The sequence below is a fragment of the Thunnus maccoyii genome, chromosome 24, assembly GCF_910596095.1.
Source record: "Thunnus maccoyii chromosome 24, fThuMac1.1, whole genome shotgun sequence".
In the NCBI taxonomy this organism is placed as follows: domain Eukaryota; kingdom Metazoa; phylum Chordata; class Actinopteri; order Scombriformes; family Scombridae; genus Thunnus; species Thunnus maccoyii.
Window position 1 is genome coordinate 2,139,243 of NC_056556.1, and position 16,875 is coordinate 2,156,117.

At 41.8% G+C, this 16,875-nt stretch overlaps 2 protein-coding genes across 3 annotated transcripts in view; one reads left to right on the plus strand and one right to left on the minus strand.

Annotated features, from left to right (window-relative positions):
* Positions 1 to 16,875, minus strand: part of LOC121891820 (ras-related protein Ral-B-like) — a 187,597-nt gene that overhangs the window by 165,685 nt on the left and 5,037 nt on the right. The gene's annotated exons all lie outside the window — the stretch shown is intronic.
* Positions 1 to 16,875, plus strand: part of LOC121891816 (zinc finger protein GLI2-like) — an 83,811-nt gene that overhangs the window by 13,322 nt on the left and 53,614 nt on the right. The window contains exon 2 of one of the 2 annotated variants that reach the window (XM_042404420.1): positions 8,011 to 8,074. The exons of the other annotated variant lie outside the window; for it this stretch is intronic. The gene's annotated coding sequence lies outside the window, so the exon portion shown is untranslated. The remainder of the gene's footprint in view (positions 1 to 8,010; positions 8,075 to 16,875) is intronic. 2 annotated transcript variants of the gene reach the window in all.

The window sequence follows — 16,875 nt, forward strand, 5'->3', positions numbered from 1 at the left end:
CACATTGAGAAGCTGAAACCGGCTAATGTTTGACATTTTTGCTTAAAAAAATGACTAAAGTGATTATTCAATTATCAAAATAGTTGTAGATGAATTTTCTGTCAATCAAAATTGATTAATCGACTAAAAAGACTTCAAAGTAATTATTAGCAGACAGTTGTGGTTTGTTTTTGGCTTCAGTTATAACAAAGACGTCTAAAAACATTCACTTTTTAACTAAATAAAACCTGTTTTTGACGTCTGTTTAGCTGTAAATCTCAGCAGCTGTTCAGATAATCATTCAGCCTTCGTTATTGATCAACAACCTAATACGGTCCCAGAAGGTTCCCTGTAGTTTCACCGTCACTTCCTGTCCTCCTGATTTGTTTATCTGGTCTGAGAGGAGACGGACGCCCGGCAACCACGAGGGCCGGACTACTCATGTGCTAACTGATGTGATCTGTGCATCCATCCGACACATCGACAACACAACACGCGGAGCTTTAAATCAGCTGCTCCGAGACGGTTTTGCGAGCATTTTTTAATCTTTGATAATTTCAGCCCACAATTTATAGCCTCTGAAAGTGCATTTAGACAACAGCTGAACACTAAAACGTCAACCGAGACAAACTCCCTTTGAGATTTGAGCAGCTCTTTATGTTTCTGACCAGTACAACAACAATGTGGAAGCCCACCCGTGGAGATTTAGAGGACTACAGGACCGAGGAAAAAATACCCTGAAAGTAACTCTAAGAAAGTTTTTGGGGCATTCTGAATACAGGACATTTCCCCCCCCCCCCCCCCCCCCCCCTTCTTCTTCTTCCTCCTCCTCCTCTCTCTGCCAGCTGATGGAAATCCCCCGGCGTCTGGCCCTCCAACACAAATACCAACCACATAAAGGAAACCAAAGAAAGAAACCCTCCACATTTCCTCACATCAGCTCGTGTCATGTTAAATCTACTCCGCCTCCCGCTCCGTCACACTTCCATGGAAAAGTTTAAGACTAAAAGTGGTGCAAGAGCTTTTAACTCTAAGATTACTAAAAATTTAAAGAAGCCAGAAGAAGAAAATGTTGAGATATAATAATTAATAAGTAAAGAAAGGTGCTAGGAACCAAAGTAAGACATGGGAGGGAGATGTGATTCAGCAGGGAGATGGTGAACTCATGAGTGAATCACATTAAAAAATGAAAAGCATGACAATAATACCACATCCAGGCTGACGAATGATTGAACTTCGCCCTCAAGGAACGCACAAAAAAAAAAAAAAACCTACATCATTGGTTTCTCGCAAAAAAAACCCTGACAAATTACCTCATTAAAGATGTGTTTGCCACACAAAGAGTCCATGATGAGCTATTTCCCCCGAACACATCGTGGGTTGGGACATGAGAAAGTCCAACATGTTTAAATCATTTCATATGTTTTCCAAAGCAGTTTCATGAAATTTCTTAACTCGACTAACCTTAAAACAGAGCAAAGCACCCCATTAAAGTCAGAATAACGTCATAACAGAAAGACTTAAACGTGAAGCAACATCAGAAACTCATTGTGACAGTCTTTACTTTTACCAAAAAGCATTAAATAAGTGGCCTTTCCTCTGGCGTGTATCACCACTGCTCGTTTTTCCTAAAGCCTAATATCGTATTTCAGAAAAACATAATAATATTCTGATGTTAGCAGACAGTTTACAGGATAAATCTCACTTCAAAGACATTCGGTCACTGGACAGATGAAGGCAGGTCTGAATGTCCACACTGGAAGACGAGGTGAAAAGTCTCCTACTGGCTGCATGAAAATTGTAAAAACTCGAAGGTGTTCACGGTGTTGCATTCGCTCATAAAATGACAGAAGTCGTTGCTTGACCGAGAAGTTCAAACCTGCTGCTCGGATTATATTCGCTGGCAAAGAAATGCGTTCTTGTTCCACATGCAGGAGACCTTCCTGAAGCTTAAGGCAGCGTTCAGGTGCCAACACAGAGAACTCCTGCAAAACAACACATAGTTCAGCTGCGTTGCTGCCACTGCAATAACTCTCCAGAGTTGTAAAATCCTGTGTGTGAGTGTTAGAAACCATTGTGTGGTGTTTGCTGACAGATTCATCTGTAGCTCGACTTCCTGGACGGCACCTTAAGGCTGCATTCACACCAAATCAGCCGGCGCGGCGAAAACACCAGTCGTCCCATTAATCTTAATGGGGTAGTGCGGCTCGGCTGCGGCCATTTTTGAGGAAACGCAACCCGACGTCACTGCGGCTGAAGGCTGCGGTGGCCAATCACAGCGAGAGATCTCTGCCGTGAGGGAGGACAAAGACGTCACTAGGACGAGGGGAGGACGTTTCTCTTCGCTTGATAACGTTAGTAAAGTTAGACTTTGCTGTCGGCTTCCCGACTCATTTTAAAAAAGACGAGAGAAAAAGAGAGAGAGCAGCTGTGGTCGAGCGAGCTAGAGAGTGAATGAAGAGAGGGAGCGTTAGTGGTAAGAAAGCCTGTGAATCAGATCTATAAAACATTATTTCTGATTGTTTCACAGCAGTTATATTGTAGAGCACAAATAAACACACCCACACCCCCCCCCACACACCTCCGTTCGACCCTGCGGCTGAACGCTGCACCGCCTGATTTGGTGTGAATGCAGCCTAACCGACACAGATGGCTACTTCCTCACCTGCACACACCTGACCAATCACTGCGTAACGTCAGCATGATTCTGACGTTGGGAAGTGGTTTTCAGATGCTGTTACATGACTTCATTTGACCCACAGTGAGGCCTAGAGGGGGGTTGGGATGTGAGTTTGACGTGGTTGAGTTCATACTAACAAAGACCCCCCCCCCCCCTCCCCCCCACCTTCACGTCCATCCACCTCCCTGTGTCAGCCGTCCATCCATCATAACACGATTCGGTTTGGATTTAAGTTCCTCATGCTTGTTTTACACACACGTTAAAAGGTCCCAGAGGTTATTTTTGTTGTTGCTACCGAACCAAAAACTAAATTATTCCATGTTATTGCAAACTAAATATGTTTTCATATGTTTCTGGAGGCCAAACATTTCAAGTTGACACAGTGTGATGTAGTGACAGGCGTGCGGTGGCGGTGGCGGCGGGACGGAGAACCTCCGCCCTCTCAAACAGCTCACAGCTGCCTTCAGAGAGCCACGGCGCTCTTTACAAAGTTACAGTGAAAAAGACGAGGCACACTAATTGCCTTGTAAGTATTGCAGAAAGCAGCTGGAGATTAGCAATAACAGCTAATTAGCTCGGCTCTACAGTTGGAAATCAAAGCTCGCACATGAGGATAAACACACAGACTGGTGTTTGTCTGACGATTATAAATCTTTATGAAGCACCAGGTTGTCACATTCATGGATTTTTAAAAGCTGCAGTCTGAGAAAGAGAGAGAGAGAGCGACGTGTTCTGTTTCAAAAACGCTGCAAACTTTCCCTCCTAAACACCAAACCCTTGTCTGCATCACCAGTGGCCCCTCAGCAACTGTTAAAGCGCCGTAACATGTGACTTCGCTCTTTTCTTAATTCAACATTGAGGAATATTTTCCCTCATAAACACCGCTGAAGTAAACGGTTCCCCATTAGTTGGCCTCATGCTCGACACTCGGAGAGGCCATGAAAGTGATTAGAGCTTCAATAAAAAAAAAAAAAAAAAAGGCCTTTGTTGGAGTTGGAAATCAGTTCTAACACTTTGGAATAACTCTTTAAAGCATTACGTTCAAAAAAAGGATTTGGACAGAGGGGATATAGACCCTAATGAAAAACATCAAGGATGCAAAATTTGAAATAAACACGCAGAGCAAACGTATAATTCGGTGCCAGTGTGCTGAAATAGACTCAAAAGACTCAGATTTGAAAGCTAATACTTGAATGAACTGATGACCCGTCGTTGTTTTATATTTAGACGGTCTTTTATATTGAAGTCGGGAACATATACGACTGAAACAGGAGAGATTATGAATTTCTTAATTGGACTCAAAGTGAAGAGATGGATTTCAAAGCATTTTCTTCTCATAAAAACTGGAATTGTTTGACTATACTATGAATTTTAGTGTATTTATAGATTATATAGAGTAATTAATAATCGCTTGGAGGTTTAAGGTTGAAAATTTGTGCTTTTGTTTTGAAAAATGGGGATTGAGGCTGTTTACTGTGTTTCAGTAAAACAACATTTTGAACCGTTAGCTGTAATGTTGCTTTAGATACGTCACATGACCAAACGCTACTGATGAAGTCCAGATAGTGAAAATGTTCTTGATGAAATGAAAACTTTTCAATTTTGAAGCACAGAAGAGTTTCTCAACTGATATTATTGGTTTTTCTGGTCGCCTCATATCAGATATTATTTCTTGTTTTAATATTAAACCACCACAGTCTTTTCTTTATTCATAACTGAGTAGTTTTATTTGCTGACATTGATTATTATATGGATGTCACATGTGGATTTTGTTTGAATAATCAGTGAAGAAACGTCAGCAGTGAAAGTTAGCAGGTCTGCAACTAATTCATTTGTCAATTCTTTCGATAAATTCAGTCAGAAATTAATAAAAAACACCTGTCACAACTTCATTAAGACTAAACTGGCATCATGAAGGTTCTTGTTGTCCTTGAACAGCTCTCTAAAATCCCAAAATATTCAGTTTACTATGAAACAGGATAAAGAAAAGCAGCAGATTCTCACAACTGAGCAGCTGGAAGTGAAGAATAATTGATAATTGATTATAAATATCATTGCTGATAACAGACTAATCATTTCAGCTGCTTCTAAGTTATTATAGATCATAAATAGATAGATGAGGGATGAATATGAAGTTGGTTTTGTAGCTCAACACTTGTAGCTCATGTGAGTCGTTTTTTTTAGGCTCCGCCCACTGACGTTTTCCATTGATGCCTCTCAGAAACAGTCGTCTAACTTCCCGCTCTGAAACCCTTCAGCCCTTTTTTTTTTTCTCCTTTTGGTTTATTTTGTCTGTATTGAAACTCGTCCCTACTACTCCCCGGCCGCCCCTTTTGTTGCCGCGGCGACTCATCCAGCCTCTGTCAGCGGCTGTGACAACACTGAACCCACACAGGGTCACGGTGTTGCATCCACTCGAAGGCGTCTCCTCCCTCTCCGCCTCACTGACGAACCCAGGCTTTGTACTTTTTTACAAAGGGGGGGGGGTGTGGGGGTCTCGCTCCATCTTCCTCACTATATTCCCATCATTCCACCCAAAAATGAACTCTTTATCACGCACACACACGGTTCTGGGAAAATGTTATCATGTGAATTTCCTGTAACCGACTCTCCTAAAAATATAAATTCTTCTGAAAATAAAGATGAGTGATGATCCAAAGGGTGGATGTTCTCAAATTAAACTCTTGATTGGATTAGAGTCGTTTTTATTTTCTTCTTTAAAGTGACGGGTCAGCGGAAACAGGTCAGTTTGACTATAAGTGACATCATCGACTGACAGTTTTTCATATTAAAAAAAAAAAAAAAAGACTTCATGCAACATTAAATTGTTGTGTTGAGTAACTTCTGCAATTTGGCACTTAACAGCCTCTTTTCCACTGCAGGAATTTAACAGCCCATAACTTGTGGTTTCCTTTAACCTGAACTTTCAAGAACCTTGTGGGGCTTCAGTGTGAGGTTCTCGCTTTGCTGTATTTTTGCAGAACGTTTTTGGATAAACGTCATTAAAAAAGGACGACAGCAGGAGCGACCAGGACATTAACGTGCTGTTTGTAGAATCCAGGACGCTACTGGAGCAAGTTGGTGGCGTCCAGCACGTCAAAGCTCTTTATTTTTCTATAATCTCGCTTCATCTTCTCAGTTTTTCCTGCTCTGTTTGAAAGCATGTCGTATCTCTGAGAAATCTTCTAGTTCACAAACATCTGACTCTTTTGCCACTGTTGTTGTGTTGGTTGTGATGTGCAACTTGTATACAGTATCACCTCCTGAGCCCAAAGTTATCTCCAGGAATTCATCCGGAACAGTGGAAAACAAGAGTTTTATCTCATGTTTTGTAAAGTTTCTTGCAGCTGGGAGAGGGAAAGTGAAGGGACGAGAGCCTCCAGTGACGGCGTGGCGGGTTAAGCGGGGGTAAGAAGAAGAGGGGTGGAGGGTGAACTGGAGAGCAAACAGACAGTGATTGATCTGTTTTCACTAATGATTTGGCAGCCGTTCAGATGACACCGACAACAACAACAAGCTGGAAACAGTTTATGAAGTAGAGTCCTCTCCTGCATGGTTGGTGCTCAGGATCAGAGTTTTACCATTTATATGTATATTAAACCAGAAAGTCTGATCTGATCAATAGAAGCTGAAGATCTTTTCAAGTTTAATCCAGTCTGTAAAAACAAAATCAATCAGTTTCCACCTACAGCTGCTGGAGCATCAGAAAGCAGCAGGAAGCGGTGGCAGGCTGCGGGATAATGCGTGTAAACCTTTGGGACGTGGGTGTAATGACACATTTCTTACTGACGGGGAAACTCGATCACAGCTGACAGCCCGTCTGCTGGGCCTCATGCAGAAAACACAGCCAGCACCGGCGGTAACACGAGCTTAAGTGACGACGAAGACCCGGCATGAAACCTCGGCAGGCAGCCTCCTGCCCCCGTGCCCCCCCCCCCTCAGCCCGGCTCTCATTTCCTAATCAAGGGCTTCCCCTCCGTCTCTCAAATTGCACTAAAAAATGACTTCAGTCCCTGAGCTTTGTGCTGTCAGCAGGATCAATCATGCCGCTGTAGTGAGTGATGAAGGATTAGCACGATTCAGGGAAATAACAATGTTTGTCTTGGCAGCCTGTTGCAGAGATTCAGTTGTCGTTTTCTTTATTGTCCTGGTGATTATAATTAGTTTAGCCTGTTTTCAGAGGTGGGTAGTAACTAAGTAAATCTACTCTGTAAATATCTTCAAGGAGACTTTCTCTACTACAACTCAGAAGAAAATATTGTACTTTTTACCTCTCTTTTCAGGTAAAAACATCAAAACTTATTATTAAATGTCACTATTACATTAGATTTGACTTTATTGACAAAACAATCACTATTAGACATATAGAAACACTGCATTCACCAAAAAGTGAGGCATTTTTTTATAATTATCCCGTATGATCTTGTAATTATAGGACCAGATCTTGTAATTATGAGAACCTTAATTGGTAATCATAAAAAATAAATAAAAATAGATAGTAATCATGAGATAGCTTTCTGGTAAGTTATTGTATCTTGTAATTATGAAATTTTCTTGTAATTATGACTTAACATCTTATAATAATAACAAAAATATACAGTAATCATGAGATAGCTTCCTGGTAAAATATTGTATCTTGTAATTATGAAATTTTCTTGTAATTCAAAGATTCAGATCATATGAGATACTTTTCTCATAATTTCTTAGGTACAGATCACATATTTATAAGATTGTTTCCTCATGATTATAAGACTCTCATCATTTCTAAGATTATGGCAAAGTTTTTTGTTTTTTTTACATACAGATCTTGTCATTGTGGGATTAAATCAATTAACAACATGTGGATCTCTCCAGGACAGGTTTCTTGTAATTATAATGTGTAAATCTCGTAATTATGAGGTAGTTTTCTCCTAATTCCCAGAAACAGATTTCTGAATGATGACATAGTTTTCTTGTAATTATGAAGTAGTTTTCCTCGTTATTACAACATGCTGAGTCATGACAATGAGTAATCAAAGTCATAATTACAGGAAAATGTCTTGTTTTTTCCTTTTTACATTAAATTCATCTCACCACTTGTCTCCTGTACTTTATTTTCACATTGCAAAGTGTTAAAAACAAGGATGCAATGCAATGATTAAACCATGAAAATAAGGAATATTACTGATTTCAGTCTTTGATGTAAATAATACACACTTCATGACATCCCATCTCTGTGATTTACAGTGAAAACCTGTCCAGTATTTGTTGTTCTGACGCAGTTATGCAGTTTTCCACAGAGCCTCTAATTTCGTCAGGAAGCTAATAGCTCTTTTAGACTAATTGTTGTCCTGATGTGCTTTGTCTTCTAGCCGTTGGTGGTGTTTGCATGAGATAATTAGCCACCAAACCAGGCCAAGCAAGGACTGAAATAAGGTCAGGAAATATGCAAATTAGTGCTGCTCTCATTTATAGCATCTTTTTCTTAACAAGTCGATACATGAGTCACTGGAAACTCATTAGACAGGACTTTTAAGATGAATCATTGTAATGATGCTTTATAGACTGAGATTTGTTTTGGTCAGCATTAAAAGAGCTTCACATTTAATGTTTTGTTCTATTTCAAGAGGGACTATTTTTCGTCTAAAATCGTGTGCTTGATCCCTGCACAGTCCGAGAAAAATAAGTTCCTGAAACAGCGGCTCGTTTTCCTGCTTTCTCTTCCTCTGCAAATTCTTTGGTCCTGTTCTGACCTGCTGAGACGAGACGAGATGCGAGCAGCGTTGTTTAACTATATTTCTCAGTAGCGTGTCGGTAGCGTCGCTGTTTTCTGAATCAAATAGCTCTTCGGTAGCTTACTGCAGCTCTTTTATTGATCAAGTAGTGCAAGTAGTAGCGTCCACACAAGCTACATTTTCCCATCAAGCATTTCTTCCTTCTGCGGTTTGAAATTAAACGTTTCTGTATGACAGTGACATCACGTACCAGTCCTCAGGTTGACGTCTACGTCTTGTCTGCTGCAGGTGAATACAGTTGATATGTGAGCTTTAGTTTACTGATGGAAAGATGGCAGAGGGTGAGGACGGAGAGGAATTGATCCCGAGGGAGTCGCCGTGGAAATACATGAGTTTAAGTGAAACAACAGAGACAGATTATGTGTTCAGGTGCTTACTGTGACGCTAATTTAACAACACATAGTCAGGTGATTCCTGGATAAGCTAACATAATCATTTGTACAGACTCGCTTTTATGTGATGTTGTCTTTAGATCATCTTTCTTTTAAACTTTTTATCATCTCTTTATTGTCTTTCTTTGCCTTTGGCTGCCATCTTTTTAAGGTCAGATCTATTATTGTCTTCTGTCTCATGTCTTTGCTTTGTCTGTCAAAGCACTTTGTAAACTTTGTTTTTAAAAGATGCTATATAAATAAAGTTATTATTATTATTATTATTATCACAATGCACTGCAGTCTGCAAACACCGGCTAGCAACTTGTCAACAGCTAACTACTAGCTAGCTGCAACTTTTTCACTGTTTGTTGGCAGAAAATGAATAAAATCACACAAACTTAAATAAATAAATAAATGCAGAGCATATAGGAGGGAAGAGGCGGGAAAACATGAGGATCCACGACTGACAACTGCAAATACAGAGCAACACAGGAGGGTCCAGTCTGACCTCCTCATCCTCTAGTGAGGAGGAAACCACACACACACACACACACACACACACACACACACACAAACACACACATATCAAATGTCTTTTTGCCATGTCGTCACTGTTCACAGCAGGTCTTTATTCTTTTGCTTCTGTGGTTTGAGTTATTAAGTTATTGAGTTAACTTACAGTTTGTCCTGCAAATGTGTCCAAGTCTAAATTGAACACACACACACACACACACACACATAGATGAGCATACAGCTTTTTGTTATTATGTGGAACACATGTTTTTTGGTTTGTTTGTTTTTGTTGCCAGCTGAGAGCTGAGAACACAGCTTATAGTTTCATAAACAACTGAACTGCACATTTTTTTTGCCTCCTCATCTGCTTGACAGTTTTATTGATCATTCAGATATCATTGACTTGGAATGAAGCTGGTTCATTTTGATGTAGTTAAACTGTTTTTGCCATGTTGAAGCTTCATACTGGTAGTTTAGCTCACAACCAGTTGGCCCGACGCTGGGTGCGAGTCAGCGTTTAATTGTGCTCCGTGCTCCCAGTGTGTGAGGCGGCCTCTTCTTTTTCTTCTCTCCTCGGCTAAGCACTTTATCATTACACACTGCGCTGTTTGCCGGGCTTTGTGGCCCCCGCCGTCCCTCTTCAGCGGCTGAATTGTGCGGGTCAGAGGTGGCCCGCTGGGGATGAGATGCAGGGAAGGAGGAGGAGGAGGGATGAGGGGGGGGGGGGGGGGGGGGGGGGGGATGGAGAGGCCTCAACAAACCCTCCTCCAGCAGATCAATACTGCACTCTGCTAAGGAGCTAAGTGTATTGTTGTCTGTGTGTTGTTGGACTACAGTTCTGACAGGCAGCCTGAGTCTCTATCTGCACACAGAGAGGACACAGGTTTCTGGACTCTGGAGCTGTGTAGCTCTCCTCAAAATTTGAATTAATCAGCACATCGTTACATTTCTGAATACAAACTCACTGCAACATCTCAGCAGCGTTTAAGGTGGAAAAGCCTTTAAAATCCATTTCAAATCAAAGACGGTGCAGGATTTCTTTTACGTCTCGGTTCCAGTTTGCTCAGCGCTGCCGCCGCTGGCTGGAAGCTAAATTACAAAAACACTAGTGAATAATCTCTAATCTGTTTGGCAGAACCGAGCCGAACCAGTCAGTGAAAGAATTCTTGCTCCACTTGATTTTACATCGTTTGTATAAATTTTAATAGAAGAAACGGTTTCTCGGTCAGACTACTTCACTCCGGCCTGATGTCATTTCTTTTGCACCTTAAAAGACGCCAAGAAGTTTGCCAACCATATGGTGAGTTCATATTATTCCCGTGAAGAGTTTTATAGCTACTGCATGACTGAAAAGTGACTTAAATACTCAGTATGTCAGCGCTGGATCAGGGCTAATCTAATGTCTCTATTTTTATCAGAAAGTAGGTTTATATGCACATTTGACTCAATTATGACACAACCAACCAACTGTATGGTGATTATTAAATACTGATTGTATTATAATATTAAAATTATGACCTTAAAGCTACATTTATGCATTAAAAGTCGTGTCTGTCGTCAAGGTTTAGACGTCCTTTGAGCAGATAAACATCAGCAAGTATTTAGTGTTTGTGAGAATCTGTTTCGAATCACTTAAGAGAGAAAAGCACTTAATTAAAAATTCAAAAAACAATTCAATCAATCTTGTCTTTTTAAATGAACAGACATTAAACTGGGAGTTGTGGGAATCAATCAGGAGCTTCTTCGCTTCGTTTAAAACCGTTTCGTCAGCGACGCCTCGTCGGTCAATCTGACACGCATGTGGTGTTCTGGACCGCATCGACTCAATCAAGCTGCACTGCGTTAAAGACGAGAATAAAACTAAACAAAAAAGACCTAAAAAAGTCATTTTAAGTAGTCAACACATTCTTCAGAAGCAGCTTTTGTGTGTCTGTTGGTACACACCATGCCAAATCCTGCTGTCATGCAGCTATTTGTGTCTGAGTGAAGACAGCTGCTGCAACATGGAAAAATGAGAGAGAAGGAGTACTTTTATGAGGAACAAAGCAGCACTTGATTAAACATTTGTTTCGGGACAAATTTTTTTTTTTAGGGGTGCATGAGCTGAAAGTCAAGGAGAGGGGAATCTCCAGCTGTGAGAGATCTAAACTATCCCTCCTCTTCCTCTCACCGTCTCTCTCACTCCTCTGCAGCCCCCCGTGCAGAGTCATCGTAGACACGATAACAAGTCCTCCAAACTAAATAATGTTTGTTAAGATCTGAAACGATCCAGATAAGTATTTTCTGATCTGACGTCATTATCAGCAGAGATTTTCTGTTTCAACTCCGTTTTCTGACACATAGATGATGAAGATTTGATTAGATTCAGGCACAAAAACTACTCAGTTCTCCGTTCTGGAGAAAATGTGGACAAAAATCTCTATTTTTTTGCTTCTCTGATTACTCTTATATGACAGTAAAACTTCTCATTTAATGAGCTGAAACCAAAGTGTTTGACTTTTTTTTAACTTGTTATAAAAGTAGTTTTAGATTAATTGTCAGCCAATCAGTTAATCGTCTTGTTGCAACGATACAACAGTCATTTAAATACAGGTTGACGACTACAACATTTCATTAATTATCACAGAAAGAGTGAAGTGTCTTTTGATGCCTGCACTGAACGCATCACACAGGTCGGGGTTGTTGTGTCTGGAAAGCTTTAAGGTGGACGGACGGACAGAACAGAAGCAATAAGAGGAGTTTTCAGATCCTGGATGCAGATGGATCCACCTGAAGCAGAGCCGGCGTTGTCTTCTCGCAGGCTGTAATCACACCTACAGTCCCTCCATCGTCTGTTTGAACCATAGTGGCAAAGTGTTTTGTTTAGGATCCGCTTCGGTTCACTACCGCTCGATTACAAGCCAACCGGGGGCTCATAAACTAAACTCAAATGAACTCCTGAGGAGTTTAGCTTTGTTTATGGGACGGGTTTTCGTAACGTGTCATCGCGCCGGGGGCAGAGATTTCGGTGGTGAGAGGGACGTCAAAACAAATCCAGTCCAGCGCTTGTAATTTTAGCTCAAAGTGATGGGCGCTGTGTGTCGTAATTCCCCCTCTTTTTTTGTTTCTGGTGTTCAAGAACACAAAGAAAAAAGCTGAATGTGATCAGATGAGACGAAGTCTTGTCTCCCTTCCATTAAACTATTATTTCTGGGGTTGTTTCCTGCAGTTTATTTCAGGTTCTTGGAATGAAAAAGGAGATGGAAAAAGTCTATTTTTTCTTTACTAAATAACTAAATATGGCACCACATCACTACGCTATACGTGCGTGTGGCACCATGGAAAGGCCCTCAGCGGTGGGAAAGTGTTAATCAGGATTAGGAAGTCAATTCCCTTTAGGTTCGCCTCTCAAGCCGTCTCCCACATGCTTCTCTTTAACAGAGAAAAGAGGAGGAGTATTGTTGAGGAAAGGTCATTTTGAAGTGTGTGTGAAGAGGGTTTTACTGGGGAGGCAGCAGCAGCAGCAGCAGCAGCAGCGTCAGAGGAACCACATGATCTTCCCTCCCTCTGCAGCACCGGTTTGTAGATTTGTAGATGGAGGTTTTTGCTGAGCACACAACGCTCCGCTGCACTTCAGCAAAACACACCGAGGTTTCTGTTTCTGGGAATTTTGGGGGATGTAACGACCTCAGGAGGAGTTTACTTTCTACACTCACACACAAATTATACTACGAAGATTTAACAGTTTTTAGGCCCCAAAAAAATTAAATTAGGGGATTAAGATTTAAAACTGATATGCTTTCAAAATTTACTTTGAAATTCTGCAGATTTTGTACCAAATTAAGGTTTTTATCAACATTTGTGGAGATGAGGCTTTTAATTTGAAGGATTTTTGAAGGACTGCACATCCTGAAGCCATATAGAGTGGACTTTACTGTAGTTTTATTTAAAAGCATGTGTTTGGTTAATTAACATTCCTCAGCCCCTCAGAAAACATCTCTTCACACTGCTACGGCTGCTCCGCCTCCGTAATTGTTTTTCAGCGAATAGAGCGCTCATTTCTCATCCGCTCAGATTCCCCCACCTGTGTTTAGAGATTCGAAACAAGAAAAATTCTTCAGATTTTGCAGCCGTGCCCCCCCCCCCCCCCCCCCCCCCCCCCCCCCCCCCCTCTCTCTCTCTGAACATGCTGAAGAGCTCCGGCCCATCTTTAGAGGGCTGAGGAAGTCAGCCAGGGGGCCTGCGCTCCATCATGCACAACAGCAAAATGTCAAACAAACACAGCCAACAGTAAAATGAAGCTGGTTAGGACAGCGGAGCTGAGGGGGGGCGAGGGAGGGGGGGGGCAGGGTCAAAAAATAGAGGCAGTCCTGCTTCAGCAGATTGTGTCAGGCGAGCGGCCGACCGTTTATCGACACGGGAGGCTGCCGAGTGCTGACGCGACAGGACGGACCTCCATCTATTTTGGTTCAGCTGGAGGTCCGGGGTCTCCTCGGTGACGATCAGGGGCGACATCTTCAGCTCCCACCTGCGACGTATTCATCACCACGACGACGGAGAAGAAGAAGAAGAAGAAGAAGAAGAAGAAGAGGTGCATCCTCTCCTTCCTCAAACATCTGTATCTGCAGAGGCCTCCGCCTCATTAAGACATCACAACAACAACCTCGCCGAGCTGATGTGTAAAAACCGACTCGCCTGTGCTCAGGTGTTATTCTTAGCTCTGCCCCCCCTCCACCCCTCCACCCCCCCCTCCTCTCTCCTCACCCTCCTTCCTCATTTTGGAGAAGAACTAGGTCTTTGTTTAATTTACAGACGGCCCATTGGAGTAATTTTCCATCCAGCTGCTGGATGAGTCCAGGGGTGAGGCGTAATCCCAGGCGCCCCCCTACCAAGGGTGCCAGCGGGGTAATATGGATGTTAGCTGGGGAGCACGCTGACAGCCCCAGAAGCGACAATTGAATTCATTGTATTTTAATTATCGCCGGCTACAAACCCTTTCTTTGGCTCCTCTCGACAGCGAGCCTTTATCACGGCTCCGTCGGAGGAGATAATAAACTTTTGCTTTAAGGTAATTACTTAATCTGGACAAACCTGTGTGTTAAGCAGTGCTATTAAGCGAGGGGGTGATAAATCAGGCGTGCATTGGAGGTGGGTGATTACTCGACGGTGCAATCAGTCTTTGAACCCTCGCAAGTCTTTTAAGTACCTAAATTACACGAACAGCATGCTAACAACACGCCGTCGGTCGCACGGAGGAGCAGCGGAGGCCCGTTGTCATCATCATCATCGCCGCCGCCTGCCTCTGCCTCGTCTCGTTAACGCCAGTCGCCGCCGTGCGCTCACCTTCAGCCAGCCCGGCGGTGATGCATGGAGGTTATTAGCGACGTGGCCTGAGCCCAGCTGTCCGAGGCTGATAAGTAACTCTCCCTCGTGGTGGTTTTTCCAACCGGGGGCGACCTCGCCACAGCCACACAGCGGTTCGACCTGGACCTGGACGGAGGTCTATACTGTATCACATATAAAGACTCTGTAGCCAAAAGTATGTGGACGCAGCTGTCCATAAACTGGTCTGTCTCTAACACTTTATTTTTGTCTGTTTCCTGTTTCAACATGACATTGTCCCCGTGTCTCCAAAAGGTGTTTAAACAAGAAAAATAACTTTTAACTGGACTTATAGACGTATTAAACCATATTAAACCCTCAGACGTCGCTTCGTTTAAAGGAAAAACAAGCTAAAAACGTCTGAAACCAGTTTACTGGAGGGAATATGTTTGGAATTTGGGTGGAGGAAGCCTTTAAATACAAGACAGATTATTTTTATGGCTGCAACTTTTAGTCAAGTGGAACTACTGTTGTTCAGCTTGACCTTTGGATCTGACCTAGAATTAACTAATTACTACTAGAATTAAATACTCTGGGATTAAATAATGTTTATGCACATTGTTGTAGCACGAGAGAAGGTTCGACCCAGCTAGTGCAAACCTGTTAAATGTCATCAATTAATCATTTGATCCATTAAATAAAGACTCTGTGACGTCTTCAAACGTCTTGTTTTGTCTGACAAACAATCCAAAACTCAAATATATTCAGTTTATTGTGATATAAAACAGAAGAAACCAGAAAACTTTCACTATTCTCAGCTATAAATGTTGCTGGAACCAGTGAATTTTTGGCATTTTTGTCAGAAAATATGACTAAAACAGTTTCTGACCATGTTTGATTGATGAGACACAGTATAGATTCAGACTGTATCCACTTCATAAACCTTCTTTATTTGCTTTGACTCTGTTTTTTTTTTTTTTTGCACCGACTAGTCACTATTTCCTGGGAAAAGTCCTCTGCTTGCAGTACAGGAAGTGATGTAATTTAGATTTCAGTCGGCTTTCGGTAAAAAACAGACGGAGAGGAACGTTTATCATTGTGAAGAGACGGGGATCAAACAGCGGCGTGAGTGCCGTACGAGGCCTCGCATGCAGCAGTTGTGTATTCGGGACTCGTGCCAAGTTTTTCTGCAGCAAATTTCCTGCCTGGATCTTTCAAAATTCCCCCCGCTGTATTGTGAGTAAGACTGAAAAGATTTCACAGCAGAGGTCTGGCATCTTTTTTTAAGCGTGATTACTGGTGTCACTGAATACTTTCAATATCAGGAGAACACACAGTAATCTGAGGCCGGCTTCAGTCTGCTGCTACAGTCTCTGATAAGGACGCGGTGACCATCAGCTGGTTCTCACATTCAGGGTCAAAGTGTCTCCAAGAGAAGAAAAGCTGTTAAAAATAATGTAGAAGTCTGCAAAAGCTAAACTAAACAGATAACAGTTATTAGCATCTCTTGTTGAAAGAATAATGCAAACACATTTTTCACCTCTGAGCCTAATCTGAGTATTTTATGAGTTTATGAGAACATGCGATGCAAAGTCTGCAAGATTTTTACTGTATTTTTATTCATTTTTTGCTTCCTAACACAGCTGCACAAGAAATGTAACCTGCACAACAGGTTTCCTACAACATCTTGTAGGTTTTTTATACAGTCAGCTATGGAGAGAAGTGTCAGGAAGCTTTCTGAACTAAATACTGAAGTTAAGGTTCAGTTTCCAACCAATAAGCACACCTGACAGTTATTGTAAACCTGCAAAATATCAGTAAAATTGAGGAGAACTTGTATGCTTTTGTTTCCATGAGTCAGTGGTTTTATTTTTAGCTCTTTAGACACTGGTTGTCATATTGAGTTTTGACATAAAGTTCTACAAACCAAGTCCAAGTAAAACAATTTATTAGCCAAAAAGCTCTGAAGGCGTCAGTGTGATTCAAACTAAGTTCTTGTCAAATTGTCAAACGGCGTCTGAAACCTCCTTCCTCTCCCCTCGAGTCTGAGTCCAACCACTTTATAAAACTTCCTGAAACCGACAACCGTCCCCCGAGGAAAGGTCATTTATTTCTGTTTTCAAGGTCAAGAATGAGACTTTGGAACCGGACTTTAGAGAGAACGGTCTCACCACCACACGGTCCGTTTAGTAGCTACTCGGCAGGAAGTCGTTTTAAAAGGTCAAGAATCTCAAAAGCTCTCTCTGATAAAATT